The sequence below is a fragment of the Sciurus vulgaris genome, assembly GCF_902686455.1.
Source record: "Sciurus vulgaris genome assembly, chromosome: X".
In the NCBI taxonomy this organism is placed as follows: domain Eukaryota; kingdom Metazoa; phylum Chordata; class Mammalia; order Rodentia; family Sciuridae; genus Sciurus; species Sciurus vulgaris.
In genome coordinates, this window is record NC_136471.1 from 88,507,596 (window position 1) to 88,521,597 (window position 14,002).

The following is a 14,002-nucleotide window of genomic DNA, read 5'->3' on the forward strand; positions in this document are numbered from 1 at the left end:
AGTTTTCACACATTTGTATAATTTCTAAAATTAATTTTGTTCTTGACTTCTAGCTTCATTCTATTCTGGTCTGCAGTGAAACAGAATATTATTTAAACAATTTTGAATCTTTTAGGACTTGTTTTGTGTTCTAACATATCTTTTTTTTAGCTATAAGTAAAGTTACTCCTGCTTACTTTAGTTTTCCATTTGTCTGGAATATCTTCTCCCTTCCTTTTATATTCAGTCTGTATTTGTCTTTACAGATGAAGAGAGTTTCTTGTAAGCAAAATATCCTGCTTTCTTAGCCATTCTAGCAAACTGCATCTTTTAATTAGAGAATTTAGTCTGCTTACATTCAAGGTGATTATGTATATGTGAGGAAATATTTGTTATTTATTTTCTTCTAATTGTTTTGAATTCAATTATCTTTGTGGTTCCCTTCTATTCCTGTTAATCATTTTGGCTTTGAGAGTTGCTGCATTGATAAGGATTGATTCTTTTATATTTCTCTTTATGTATCTACTCTTTTAGTAGAACTTATGCTTTCACATGTATAAGGTTATTTGTTTAAGATCTTTCTTATTTTTAGGTGGGCATTCATTGTTATAAATTTCCTTCTTATCACTGATTTTTTATGTGCACAAGTTTTGGAATTTGTGCCATACATCATGGTAGTTATCTTTCTTACACTTCTCAATGTAGGAAACCCTTAAACATATTTTGTAATGCAGGCATGGTAGTAATGAATTATCTGTTTAATATGCCTTTATTTCTAATTGATGTCTAAATAACAGCCTTGCTGGCTACATTAATCTTAATTAGCATTCATTTTCTTTTTTACTTGGAATACTTCATTGAATTTACTCCTTGTTCATAGGGCTCCTGATGACAAATTAACTATTAGTTTAATGATATCCTCAAGTGTGTCTTAGTGCTATTTCCTTGCATTTTTTAGAGTTTTCTCTTTGTCCTTTAATTTTGATATCTGGCTATTACATGCCATTATGTGGCTCTTCTTTGGTAAATTATATTTGCATCCGTTGAGTTTTCTGGACCCAGATATTCATATTTCCCAAAGTTTAGGTAACATTTTAGCTGTTATCTCTGCATAGCCTTCCTATTTTTTTCCATTCACTTCCTCTTCTCAAACACCCATAAGGTAATCATATGTGCACTTAATAGTATCCCAAGGGGCTTGAAGGCTGCCTTCATTTTTCTCATGGTCGGAGTTGTACATTCCCAAATGTCTTCAAGTTCAAATATTATTTATTTTGTTTGATCCAGTCTGTTTTTAGACTTTCTGTTGAAGCTTTTATTGTCTTGTAAAATTTCTTACTTCCAATATTTCTGTTTGGTTCTTTACCATAATATGGATCGTTTTACTAAATTTCTTGTTCAGATCATTAATTGCTTCCCTAATTTTGTTGGATGATTTTTATGAGTTTTCTTGTGTCTTGTTGAGAATAAGTAAATTCAATGAGATATAAGAAAACATATATTGTTCCTTTGAATTTTTATCAGGCATTTTGCAAATATAGTTTCCTTTCTAGTCTGTTACCAGGAACTTATTGAGTTTCTTGAGAAGTATCATGTTATCTTGTTTTCCAATACTTCTTTGTTCCCGGTGTTAAGATTTGTGCACCTGGATCAGTTATCTTCACCACCTTTATAAAGAGCTTTCTTAGTAAAATGTTTCCTTCAAAATGTGTCTAAGAATTTAAATTTAGTAGACGATTTTGGCTTTGGTTCCAGTTAGGACCATATAGTAGTCTCCCTACAGCTTCTTCAACTGTAATTGATGACTTTGGGAATGGCAGGCAGTGCAGGGAAGTCAAAAAGTCCCTCTGTGGTAGAAATCTATGTGTTAGAGGAGATCATCTAGTGACTCAGGTAAAAGTAGCTTACAATTCAATAGGGGTGGGAAACACACTATATGGCCATTCTTCAAATGGGAGTCATGTAATCAGGGAAGTGGATACTTCCTCAGAAGCAGTAATTGTGGTGGCAGTGGTGATGGGAGCATGGTGTGTATGTCCTCAGGCCACAAAAATGCCTTCACCATGGACTAGCAGTAGCCAACTTTCCTATTCTTTAAATTCGGGTTATACATAGTGACTTCTTCTTAAGAGTAAGAGGCAAAAGAATTTAAACAGTTGAGAAACCTGATGAACACTAAGTCAGATTATCAAGGTTAACATCAACAGTGGTAAGTCTTGTTAGTACTATGTATCCATGATAGGGTGTGATGAGAAATAAACTTTACCTCTATCCACTTGTGGCAAACATGAGAAAAGGGCATTCATTAGAAAAATATCAGATAAAGCTAGATTATAGCTCAGAAGTAGAGTTCTTGCCTAGCATGTGTAAGGCTCTGAGTTCAATCCCAAGCACCACACACACACAAACAGACTAACCACAATTGCAAGACAATGTATAGAATGCCTGATAAGTACACTTCAGAAATGTCAAGGTCATCAAAACTAGAATATTCCAAGAAACTGTGGAGGCTGAGGAGACTAAATGTTATGAAATATCCCAGATAAGATCCAGGACCAAGGAAAGAACACCAGGTAAAACTGATGAAATTTGAATAAAGTACTTAATTTTATTAAAAATTATGTATCAGTATTGCTTTTATGAACACACAACTTTGAATATGAAGCATGGCAGAAATTGTACAGTTTATGGTAACTCTGTACAATCTTTCCAAATGTGTAATTCTAAAAATATCTTGAAAATATAAGCATTGATTTAAAGTACACTTTTTTGGTATTGAGAAAGTGATTGACTAATTAATGATAACAAATTATTTTGCAAGTCGGTTGGTTTAGAATTAATTTCTTTTAGTCAAGTTAAAGAAAGCTCTTAACGTGTTCAACAATTTAAAATGTATTCTCCTTAATGCAGTATATTTATGCATAAAAGTGGTGTTCATTTTGCCATATTCGTAAATGCATATAACATAACTTGCTCTACTTCAGTCCCACATTCATTGCTATTAGTTGGTGCTTTATAATTATATATAAATTGGGATTCATTGTGATATATTCATGCACACACATTTTATTCTGCAGTTAATCCCTTTTCTCATTCTCTATCCACCCTCCTTTTCTACCCCCTTATCTGTTCCACTTCTCTCCCTTCTATTTCATGAGATCTCTTTTTTGTTTCTTATTTATCTCTAGTTTTCACATATGAGAGAAAGCTTTCAACCATTGACTTTCTGAATCTGGCTTATTTCACTTAGCATGATGTTCTCCAGTTCCATCCATTTACCAGCAAATTGTAATTCTAACAATTAAAATTGTAAAATAATATTATTTCATTCTATTTTATGGCTGAGTAAAATTCCATTGTGTACATGTACCACATTGGTCTTGATCCATTCATCTGTCAAAGGCACTGAGGCTTGTTCCTTAATTTGACTATTAAATAGTGGCATCATAAATATTAGAATGCATGTATTATTATAGTATGCTAATTTTAGATCTGGGGGATAAATGCCAAGGAGTGGGATACCTGGAGTTTCCATTCTTTGTTTTTTTGAGGAATCTCCATAGTGATTTCCAAAGTGGTTGTATTAATTTTAATTACCACCAACAATGCTTAAGTGTACTCTTTCCCCACATTCTTGCCAGCTATTATTGTTATCTGTATTATTGATGACTGACATCCTAAATGTAGTGAATTAATTTGCATTTTCCTGATTCCTAAGGATGTTGAATATGTTTTCCATATAATTGTTGGTCATTTGCATTTCTGCTTTTGAGAAACATATGTTTATATCATTTACCCACTTGTTGACTGGGTTAATATTTTTGGTGGTAAGTGCTTTTAGCTCTTTGTATTATGGATATTAATCCTTGTCAGAAGAGTAGCTGGCAAAGATTTTCTTCCAGTCTTTAGGTTCTAACTCCATGTTCTTAATTGTTTCCTTTGCTGTGCAGAAGCACTTTAATTTGACATCATCACATTTATTGATTCTAGGTGTTATGTCTTCAGTTTTAGGAGTCTTATTAAAGAATTTGGTACCTGTGCTATATTATATTAGAAGACTGAAGAAATAAATTGAAGAAGGTCTTAGAAGGTAGAACAACCTTAAAAGTAGAACAACCTCTGATCCCACTGTGCTTTCCCTGACCTCCAAGGCCTTCTTTTGGAATCTTGATGGAAGCCTACACAATCTCCTAACTCCAGCATCCTGAATTCCTACAGAACTAGCACCACGTGGATGCCACCAAGACCTGCCACCATCTTGAGCAGTACCCAAGCCTCTAGGAACCATGGCTGTACATCCTCTGAGTGCCTGGGTGGCCAATCATGCTGAAACAACTTCCTATCTCCCCACCCATTACAGAGTGCCCCCATGATATCTTCTCAAACTAATTTTTTATTTTACACTCTTGAGTCTGAGATGGGAGTGTCACTGCCATTCTTTAGATACCTTCAAACCATCTTTATTATTTTTCTGGGCAATGCCTCTAACATATCTTTAGTGGCTGTAACATCTTTAACAACTACATATTCTTTACCCCAGTTTCACTTACAGTTCTTTGGCCAAACTACAACTGTTTCAAATCTCTCTGCTTTGTTTTCTGCTCCTGCTTATCACAATGAAATTGGCTAAAGGCCACCAGCAGCACCCATAGCATCACCTGAATACTATGCTGCCTAGAAATGTCTTCCACAAGATTAAGAAGTCCATCATCTTTAAATTCAGCCTCACAGAAAGTCTCAGAGCATGGGAAAAATGTACACAACTTCTTAACCAGAACGTAATAAAGATGGCCTCCAGTTCAATTTCCAGTAGAATCCTCCTTCCCCTCTGAAACCTCATGACCACAATCATTGCTGTCCACTGTCTTATTGGCATTCTGGACTTCTAAAATCCCACAAGATTTGCCCGTTAAAGTCCACTCACAACACTCCTGGATGGGTGACCTTTCCAAAATTACTCCCACAAATCCCAAAGAGCTATAAAAGCTTCTGAACCACATAGCCAGGTTAGTCACACAAAAATGCCACTTATAAGTACAAATTTCTATTTTAATCAGCTTTTTCTTCACTGCTATAACACCAAACAAGAAAAATTTTAAGAATGAAAAGTTTATTTGGGGCTTCATAGATTCAGAAGTCTCATTCCATAGATGGCCAACTCCATTCCTCTGGGCTTGAGGTGAGGCAGAACATCAGGGCAGAAGTTTGTGGTAGAGGAAAACAGCTGGGAACGTGGCACCAGGAAGCAGAGAGAGAGTTTTGTTCAACAAGGACACCCAATATCTGAATCATAACAAACATGTACTACCTTTGGATACATTTTGCAATGAAGGTACAATGCTGAACAGGAAATAATTTACAGCATTCAGTGGAGGGCATAAGAAGATGTAGGAAGAGGGGTTTCAAGATGGCAGCCTAGAGGGTGGCTGCATTTCATGTTGCTCCAAGACTCAGGATTCAAAAGAGGAGATACTGAGACGCTTGGGACCAACTCAAAGCAGCCGGATGACTCTCACCCCTTGGGGAGGCATCCCGGATGGGACGGTGGTCCCGGAACACAGGAAACTTTGTGAAGTAGAGCTGCCGGCGAGACGCCCCTCCCCCCGCTGGAGCAGTGAACTCGGACAGCTGGGAGCATTGTAAAGAAGGCCACTCGGCACAGCGCTGGGACTCGGAGCAACCACTGGGGCTCCGGCGGCTGCCCAGGGGAAGAGTGGCGAGGAGAGCTGTGTGGACTCAGGACACCGGGGCCTGCCCTGAGGAGGAGGAGGAGGAGCGTGGCCACTTGGATTTGGAGTGACTGCACCAGAGCTACAGGCGGTTGCCAGAAGAGAAGCTGCGCGGCGAGCTGTTTGGACTCAGAACGACGCTTCTGAACACCGGGGCCTGCCCAGAGGACGAGGAGGAGGAAGAGGAGCGCGGCCGCTTGGATTCGGGGTGACTACACCAGAGCTACAGGCGGTTGCCAGAGAAGGGGCTGCGTGGCGAGCTGTTTGGACTCAGAAGACTTCTGAACCCCGGGGCCTGCCCGGAGGAGGAGGAGGAGGAGGAGCGCGGCGGGTCGTGTGGACTCGCAGTGACTGCATCAGCGCTCCAGGCGGCTGCTCAGAGGAGAAGGCGAGTGGTGAGTTGTTTGGACTTAAAGTGACAGCTCCTGAACACAGGGGGGCTGCCTGGAGGAGAAGCGTGGTGGGACGCTTGGTCTTGAGTGGCCGCACCAGAGCTCCGGGCGGTTGCCCAGAGGACCCGTGCTGCGGGTCACGTGGACTCAGAGCCATCAGAGCGACTGCTCCTGAACACCCGGGGGGTTATCTGGAGAAGGAGGAGGAACGGGGAGGGTCACTTCGACTCGGAGTGATTGATTGCCCAGGGCTACGGGGGGTTGGTGGAGGTGGAGGCACGCAGTGAGTTTCTTGGATTCCTAGTGACCGCACCGGAATACTGGGAGGCTGTCTGGAGGAAGAGGCGTGTGGCGGGTCTCTGGGACTCAGAGCGATTGTACGGGCCCCAGGTGGCTGCTCAGAGGAGGGGCCGCATAGCCAGGCGAATAGGTGCAGAGCAGGGTCCCAGGATCTAGGAGGCTTCTTGGTAGAAGAGCCCCACAGAGACAGGATTAGGGCGGAGCGAAGGTTCCAGGCCTGCGGGCAGATTCTCTGAGGAAGGGCAGCCTAAGGAGAGTCATCTGCAAAGGGTGAGGCTCCCAGGCCCAGGAGGTAGGGCCGGGCCCCTGGGAACTTTCCAGAGGAAGGCAGCCCAGCCCAGGCGGTACCTGTAAATTGAGGGGAACCTCTAGGAGGGAACTGACCAGCGAGACCTCCCCACCGGGTGAGTCTTCCCTGCTGGGTGAGGTTTCACCACAAGGACGGTAAAACCAGAGACTCAGGCCCAAACAGGCCTTGCCTCAGTCCACAGCCTAGGTCCCCTTTGGATGACCATTGGTCAACAAGTGGAGGCACCTCTGCCCACTAGCAGGGATTATACCCCACCTGAAGGCCACCACTCGTAGAGAGGCAGCTTCCTTGTGGAGCACCGCATTATCAACTTCCTCCAAGACTTCAGCCTACTGAAGGCTAAGGGGGGATATATAGAGAAATCTTCAGGGACATTGTAAGTCAATAGAGGAAATCTGCAATATCTCAGCGGTCCTCTGATACCTGAACAATATGAGAAAACAAGGAAAGAAAATGCTACAAACAAATCTAGATGTTACATCAATAAAACCCAGTGACAGCATGGCAGAAGAAATGAGAGAAAAGGAGTTCAGAATGTACATAATTAAAATGATCAGAGAAGCAAACGATGAGATGAAAGAGCAAATGCACACACTGAATGATGAGATGAAAGAGCAAATGCAAGCATTGATTGATCGCACCAATCGACAGTTAAAAGAGCAAATACAGGAAGCAAAAGATCATTTCAATAAAGAGTTAGAGATATTGAAAAAAACCCAAACAGAAATCCTTGACATGAAGGAAACAATAAACCAAATTAAGAACTCCATAGAAAGCATATCCAATAGGATAGAACACCTGGAAGACAGAACCTCAGACATTGAAGACAAAATATTTAACCTTGAATACAAAGTTGAACAAACAGAGAAGATGGTAAGAAATCATGAACAGAATCTACAAGAACTATGGGATATCATGAAAAGGCCAAATTTAAGAATTATTGGGATTGAGGAAGGCCTAGAGAAACAAGCCAAAGGAATGAACAATTTATTCAATGAAATAATATCGAAAATTTCCCAAATCTGAAGAATGAAATGGAAAATCAAGTTTAAGAGGCTTATAGGACTCCAAATACACAAAATTACAACAGACCCACACCAAGGCACATTATAATGAAAATACCTAACATACAAAATAAAGACAGAATTTTAAAGGCTGTGAGAGAAAAGAACCAAATTACATTCAGGGGGAAACCAATATGCATATCAGCAGATTTTTCAATCCAGACCCTAAAAGCTAGAAGGACCTGGAACAACATTTTTCAAGCCCTGAAAGAAAATGGATACCAACCAAGAATCTTATATCCAGCAAAACTTACCTTCAAATTTGACGATGAAATAAAATCCTTCCATGATAAACAAAAGCTAAAAGAATTTACAAAAAGAAAGCCAGCATTACAGAACATTCTCAACAAAATATTCCATGAGGAAGAGATGAAAAACAAAGAAGCAAATGAGCAAAGGGAGGAATTATCCTAAAGGAATTGTCAAATAAAGGAGGAAACAAGTTGTGTCAGACAAATAAATAAACAAAATTTTAAAAATGAACCAAATGACCGGGAAACCAAATCATTTCTCTATAATAACCCTGAATGTTAATGGCCTGAATTCATCAATCAAAAGACATAGACTGGCAGACTGGATTAAAAAGAAAGATCCAACAATATGTTGCCTGCAAGAGACTCACCTCATAGAAAAAGATACCCATACACTAAAGGTGAAAGGATGGGCAAAAACATACCATGCACATGGACTCAGAAAAAAGCTGGAGTATCCATCCTCATTTCCGATAATGTGGACTTCAAGCCAAAGTTAGTCAGAAGGGATAAAGAAGGTCATTTCATACTGCTTAAGGGAAGCATAAATCAGCAAGATATAACACTCATAAACATCTATGCCCCAAACAGTGGCTCATCCATGTATGTCAAACAAATCCTTCTCAATTTCAGAAACCAAATACACCATAACACAATAATACTAGGTGATTTTAACACGCCTCTCTCACCACTGGACAGATCTTCCAGACAAAAACTGAACAAAGAAACCATAGATCTCAATAACACAATCAATAATTTAGACTTAACGGACATTTATAGAATATACCATCCAACCAAGAGCGAATACACTTTCTTCTCAGCAGTACATGGATCCTTCTCTAAAATAGACCATATATTATGCCACAAAGCTAATGTTAGCAAATACAAGAAGATAGAGACACTAGCATGTATTCTATCAGATCATAATGGATTGAAGTTAGAAATAAATGAAAGAGTAAAACACAGAAACTATTCCAACATCTGGAGATTAAACAATATGCTATTATATGATGAATGGGTAACAGAAGATATTAGGAAGGAAATTAAAAAATTCTTAGAGGTAAATGAGAACAAAGAAACATCATATCAAAATCTCTGGGACACTATGAAAGCAGTACTAAGAGGGAAATTTATTTCATGGAGCGCATTTAATAAAAGAAGTAAAACTCAACAAATAAACGACCTAACACTACAGCTCAAAGCCCTAGAAAAAGAAGAACAGAACAGCACCAAAAGTAGTAGAAGACAGGAAATAGTTAAACTCAGAGCTGAAATCAATGAAATTGAAACAAAAGAAACAATACAAAAAATTGACAAAATAAATAGTTGGTTCTTCGAAAAAATAAACAAAATTGATAAGCCTTTAGCCACACTAACAAAGAGAAGACGAGAGAAACCCCAAATCACTAAAATTCGGAATGAACAAGGAAATATCACAACAGATACGATTGAAATACAAAACATAATTAGAAGCTATTTTGAAAATCTATACTCTAAAAAAATAGAAAATTTTGAAGGCATCAACAGGTTTCTAGAGACATATGAATTGCCTAAACTGAATGAGGAGGACATAAACAATTTAAATAGACCAATTTCAAGTACTGAAATAGAAGAAGTCATCAAAAGCCTACCAACAAAGAAAAGTCCGGGACCAGATGGGTTCTCAGCCGAGTTCTACAAAACCTTTAAAGAAGAGCTCATTCCAATACTTCTCAAAGTATTCCATAAAATAGAAGAGGAGGGAACCCTCCCAAACTCATTCTATGAACCAATATCACCCTGATACCTAAACCAGACAGAGACTCATCAAGGAAAGAAAATTTCAGACCAATATCCTTAATGAACATCGATGCAAAAATTCTCAACAAAATTTTAGCAAATCGCATACAAAAACATATTAAAAAGATAGTGCACCATGATCAAGTTGGTTTCATCCCAGGGATGCAAGGTTGGTTCAACATCAGGAAATCAATAAACGTAATTCACCACATTAATAGACGTAAAGTCAAGAATCACATGATTATTTCAATAGATGCAGAAAAAGCATTTGATAAAATACAGCACCCCTTCATGCTCAAAACACTAGAAAAAAATAGGGATAGTGGGAACATTCCTTAACATTGTAGAGGCCATTTATGCTAAGCCCATGGCTAATATCATTCTAAATGGTGAAAAACTGAAAGCATTCCCCCTAAAAACTGGAACAAGGCAGGGATGCCCTCTTTCACCACTTCTATTCAACATCGTTCTTGAGACTCTGGCCAGAGCAATTAGACAAACCAAAGAAATTAAAGGGATACATGTAGGAAAAGAAGAACTCAAACTATCCCTGTTCGCTGATGACATGATTATATATTTAGAGGAACCTGGAAATTCCACCAGAAAACTCTTAGAACTCATAAGTGAATTCAGTAATGTAGCAGGTTACAAGATCAATGCCCATAAATCCAACGCATTTTTATACATAAGTGCTGAATCTTCAGAAAGAGAAATTAGGAAAACTACCCCATTCACAATAGCCTCGAAAAAAATGAAATACTTGGGAATCAATCTCACAAAAGAGGTGAAAGACCTCTACAATGAGAACTATACAACACTAACGAAAGAAATTAAAGAACACCTTAGAAGATGGAAAGATCTTCCATGTTCCTGGATAGGAAGAATTAATATTGTCAAAATGGCCATACTACCTAAAGTGCTATACAAATTCAATGCAATTCCAATTAAAATCCCAATGATGTACCTTACAGAAATAGAGCAAGCAATTATGAAATTCATCTGGAAGAATAAGAAACCCAGAATAGCTAAAGCAATCCTTAGCAGGAAGAGTGAAACAGGGGGTATTGCAATACCAGATCTTCAACTCTACTACAAAGCAATAGTAACAAAAACGGCATGGTATTTGTACCAAAATAGAAAGGTAGATCAATGGTATAGAATAGAGGACACGGACACAAACCCAAATAAATACAATTTTCTCATACTAGACAAAGGTGCCAAAAATATGCAATGGAGAAAAGATAGCCTCTTCAACAAATGGTGCTGGGAGAATTGGAAATCCATATGCAACAGAATGAAACTAAACCCATATCTCTCACCATGCACGAAACTAAACTCAAAATGGATTAAGGACCTCGGAATCAGACCAGAGACCCTGCAGATTATAGAAGAAAAAGTAGGTCCAAATCTTCACCTTGTTGGTCTAGGATCAGACTTCCTTAACAGGACTCCCATAGCACAAGAAATAAAAGCTAGAATCAACCACTGGGATAGATTCAAACTAAAAAGCTTTCTCTCAGCAAAGGAAACTATCAGCAATGCGAAGAAAGAGCCTACAGAATGGGAGAATGTCTTTGCCAATCATACTTCAGATAGAGCACTAATCTCCAGAATCTATAAAGAACTCAAAAAACTTTACTCCAAGAATTCAAATAATCCAGTCGACAAATGGGCTAAGGAAATGAATAGACACTTCACAGAAGAAGATCTACAAGCAATCAACAAACATATGGAAAAATGTTCAACATCTCTAGTAATAAGAGAAATGCAAATCAAAACCACCCTAAGATTCCATCTCACCCCAATTAGAATGGCGATTATCAAGAATACGAGCAACAACAGGTGTTTGCGAGGATGTGGGGAGAAAGGTACACTCATACATTGCTGGTGGGGCTGCAAATTAGTGCAGCCACTCTGGAAAGCAGTGTGGAGATTCCTTAGAAAACTTGGAATGGACCCGCCACTTGACCCAGCTATCCCACTCCTTGGCCTATACCCAAAGGACTTAAAATCAGCATACTACAGAGACACAGCTACATCAATGTTCATAGCTGCTCAATTCACAATAGCCAGACTGTGGAACCAACCTAGATGCCCTTCAATTGATGAGTGGATAAAGAAACTGTGGTATATATATACAATGGAATATTACTCAGCCATAAAGAATGACAAAATTATGGCATTTGCAGGCAAATGGATGAAATTGGAGAACATCATGCTGAGTGAGATAAGCCAATCTCAAAAAGCCAAAGGACGAATGATATCGCTAATAAGTGGAGGATGACACATAATGGGGGGGAGGGAAGGGTTAGTGTTAGGGTTAGAGTTAGGGTTAGGGAGTGGGGCAAGTATGGAGGAAGGAAGTACTGTATAGAGGGTAAAGAGGGGTGGGAGGGGTGGGGGGAAGGGAAAAAATAACAGAATGAATCAAACAACATTACTCTATGTAACTTTATGATTACACAAATGGTATGCCTTTACGCCATGTACAAACAGAGAAACAACATGTATCCCATTTGTTTACAATAAAAAAAAAATAGAGAAAAAAAAAAAAAGAAGAAGATGTAGGAAGAGATCTGTCCAGAAATTGTCTTCCCATGAAACACCAATATGAGCATACCACTTACCAATATTGAATTATGAAGACATAGAAAATTTTAATAGTAAGAAAATTGAATCAGTAATTTTAAAGTTTTCCACAAAAGAAAATCCCAGTACATGATGCCTTTATTGCAAAATTTCACCAACATTTAAAGAATTAACCCTAGTCCTTCTCAAATTCTTCCACAATATTGAGCAGGGTTCCTTCCAAATTATTCAACATGGCTAACATCACCATGATACCAGAAACAGACAGATATAACATAAAAAGAAAACTATGGTCCCCTATACCCGAATAACATAGATGTAAAAATCCTCAACAAAATATTTTCACCCCCAACTCAATAACACATTAAAAAGATCACTCACCATGACCAAGTAGGATTCATCCCAAGGATAAGAGAATTGTTCATTACATGCAAATGAATAAGTGTGAACCATCACTTTAATAGATTAAATAAATTAAGTATAAGAACTATTTGATCATTTCAATAGATGCAGAAAAATGTACACATTTCAGAATCCATTTATGATTAAGAAAAACACTCAACAAATTAGGTAAATAAGAAACAATTCCCAATGCAATAAAAGTCATGTATGACAAAGTCACAGTTAACATTACTGGACAAGAAAAAGGTTGGAAGTTTTCCTTTAAGATCCAAAGGATCTTTCACATCTTTACCACTTGTATTTAATATAGTACAGAAAGTCAGTTAAAGCAATTAGGAAAAAAATGAATGAAAAACATCCACAGTTGAAAAGAAATTAAATTGTCCTTGTTTGGAAATGTAATCCAGAAAAAAATGCTCTTTACAATAGGTACAAAAATACTTATAAATAAATTATACCAAGGAAGTGAAATATTTTTAATTCTAAGAATTAGAGACAATTGATAAAATAAATGAAAAAAGACAAAAACAAACAGAAAAATAAGTTGTATACATGGATAAAAAATTAATATGGTGATAACATCAATACTAACTAAAGTCTTTACAGATGCTGTGCAATCCCTATCAAAATAACAATAACATTCTTTACAGAATAAAAGGAAAAAAGTCCTAAAATTAATTTGGAATCACAATAACACCAAATAGCCAAAGTATTTGTCAGAAGAATGGAGTGAGAACTATCATACTACCTGACCTCAAAATGTATTAGAAAGCTGTAATAACCAAAATGGCACATCACTGGCATTAGTAAACAGACATACATAAGAATGGAACAGAGCAAAGAGCCTAGAAATAAATCCACACACCTGCAGTCAACTGATTTTTGATAAAATTCCCTAGATCCCACAATAAGTAGTGTAGATAGTGACTTCAATAAATGATGTTAGAAAAGTTGGATAGCTATATGCAGACGAATGAAAGTAGACCCTTATCTTTTATCACATATAAACACCAACTTAAAGCAAATCAAAGACTTAAACATAACATTAACACCTATAAAACTAGTAGAGGAAAACATCAGGGGGATCCTCCATGACGTCAATCTAAATATATAATTTTGGATTTGACCTCAAATGCACATACACAAAAGCAAAAGTGGACAAATGGGATTAGAAAACAATAAAAATCTTCTGTTTAGAAGAGGAAAG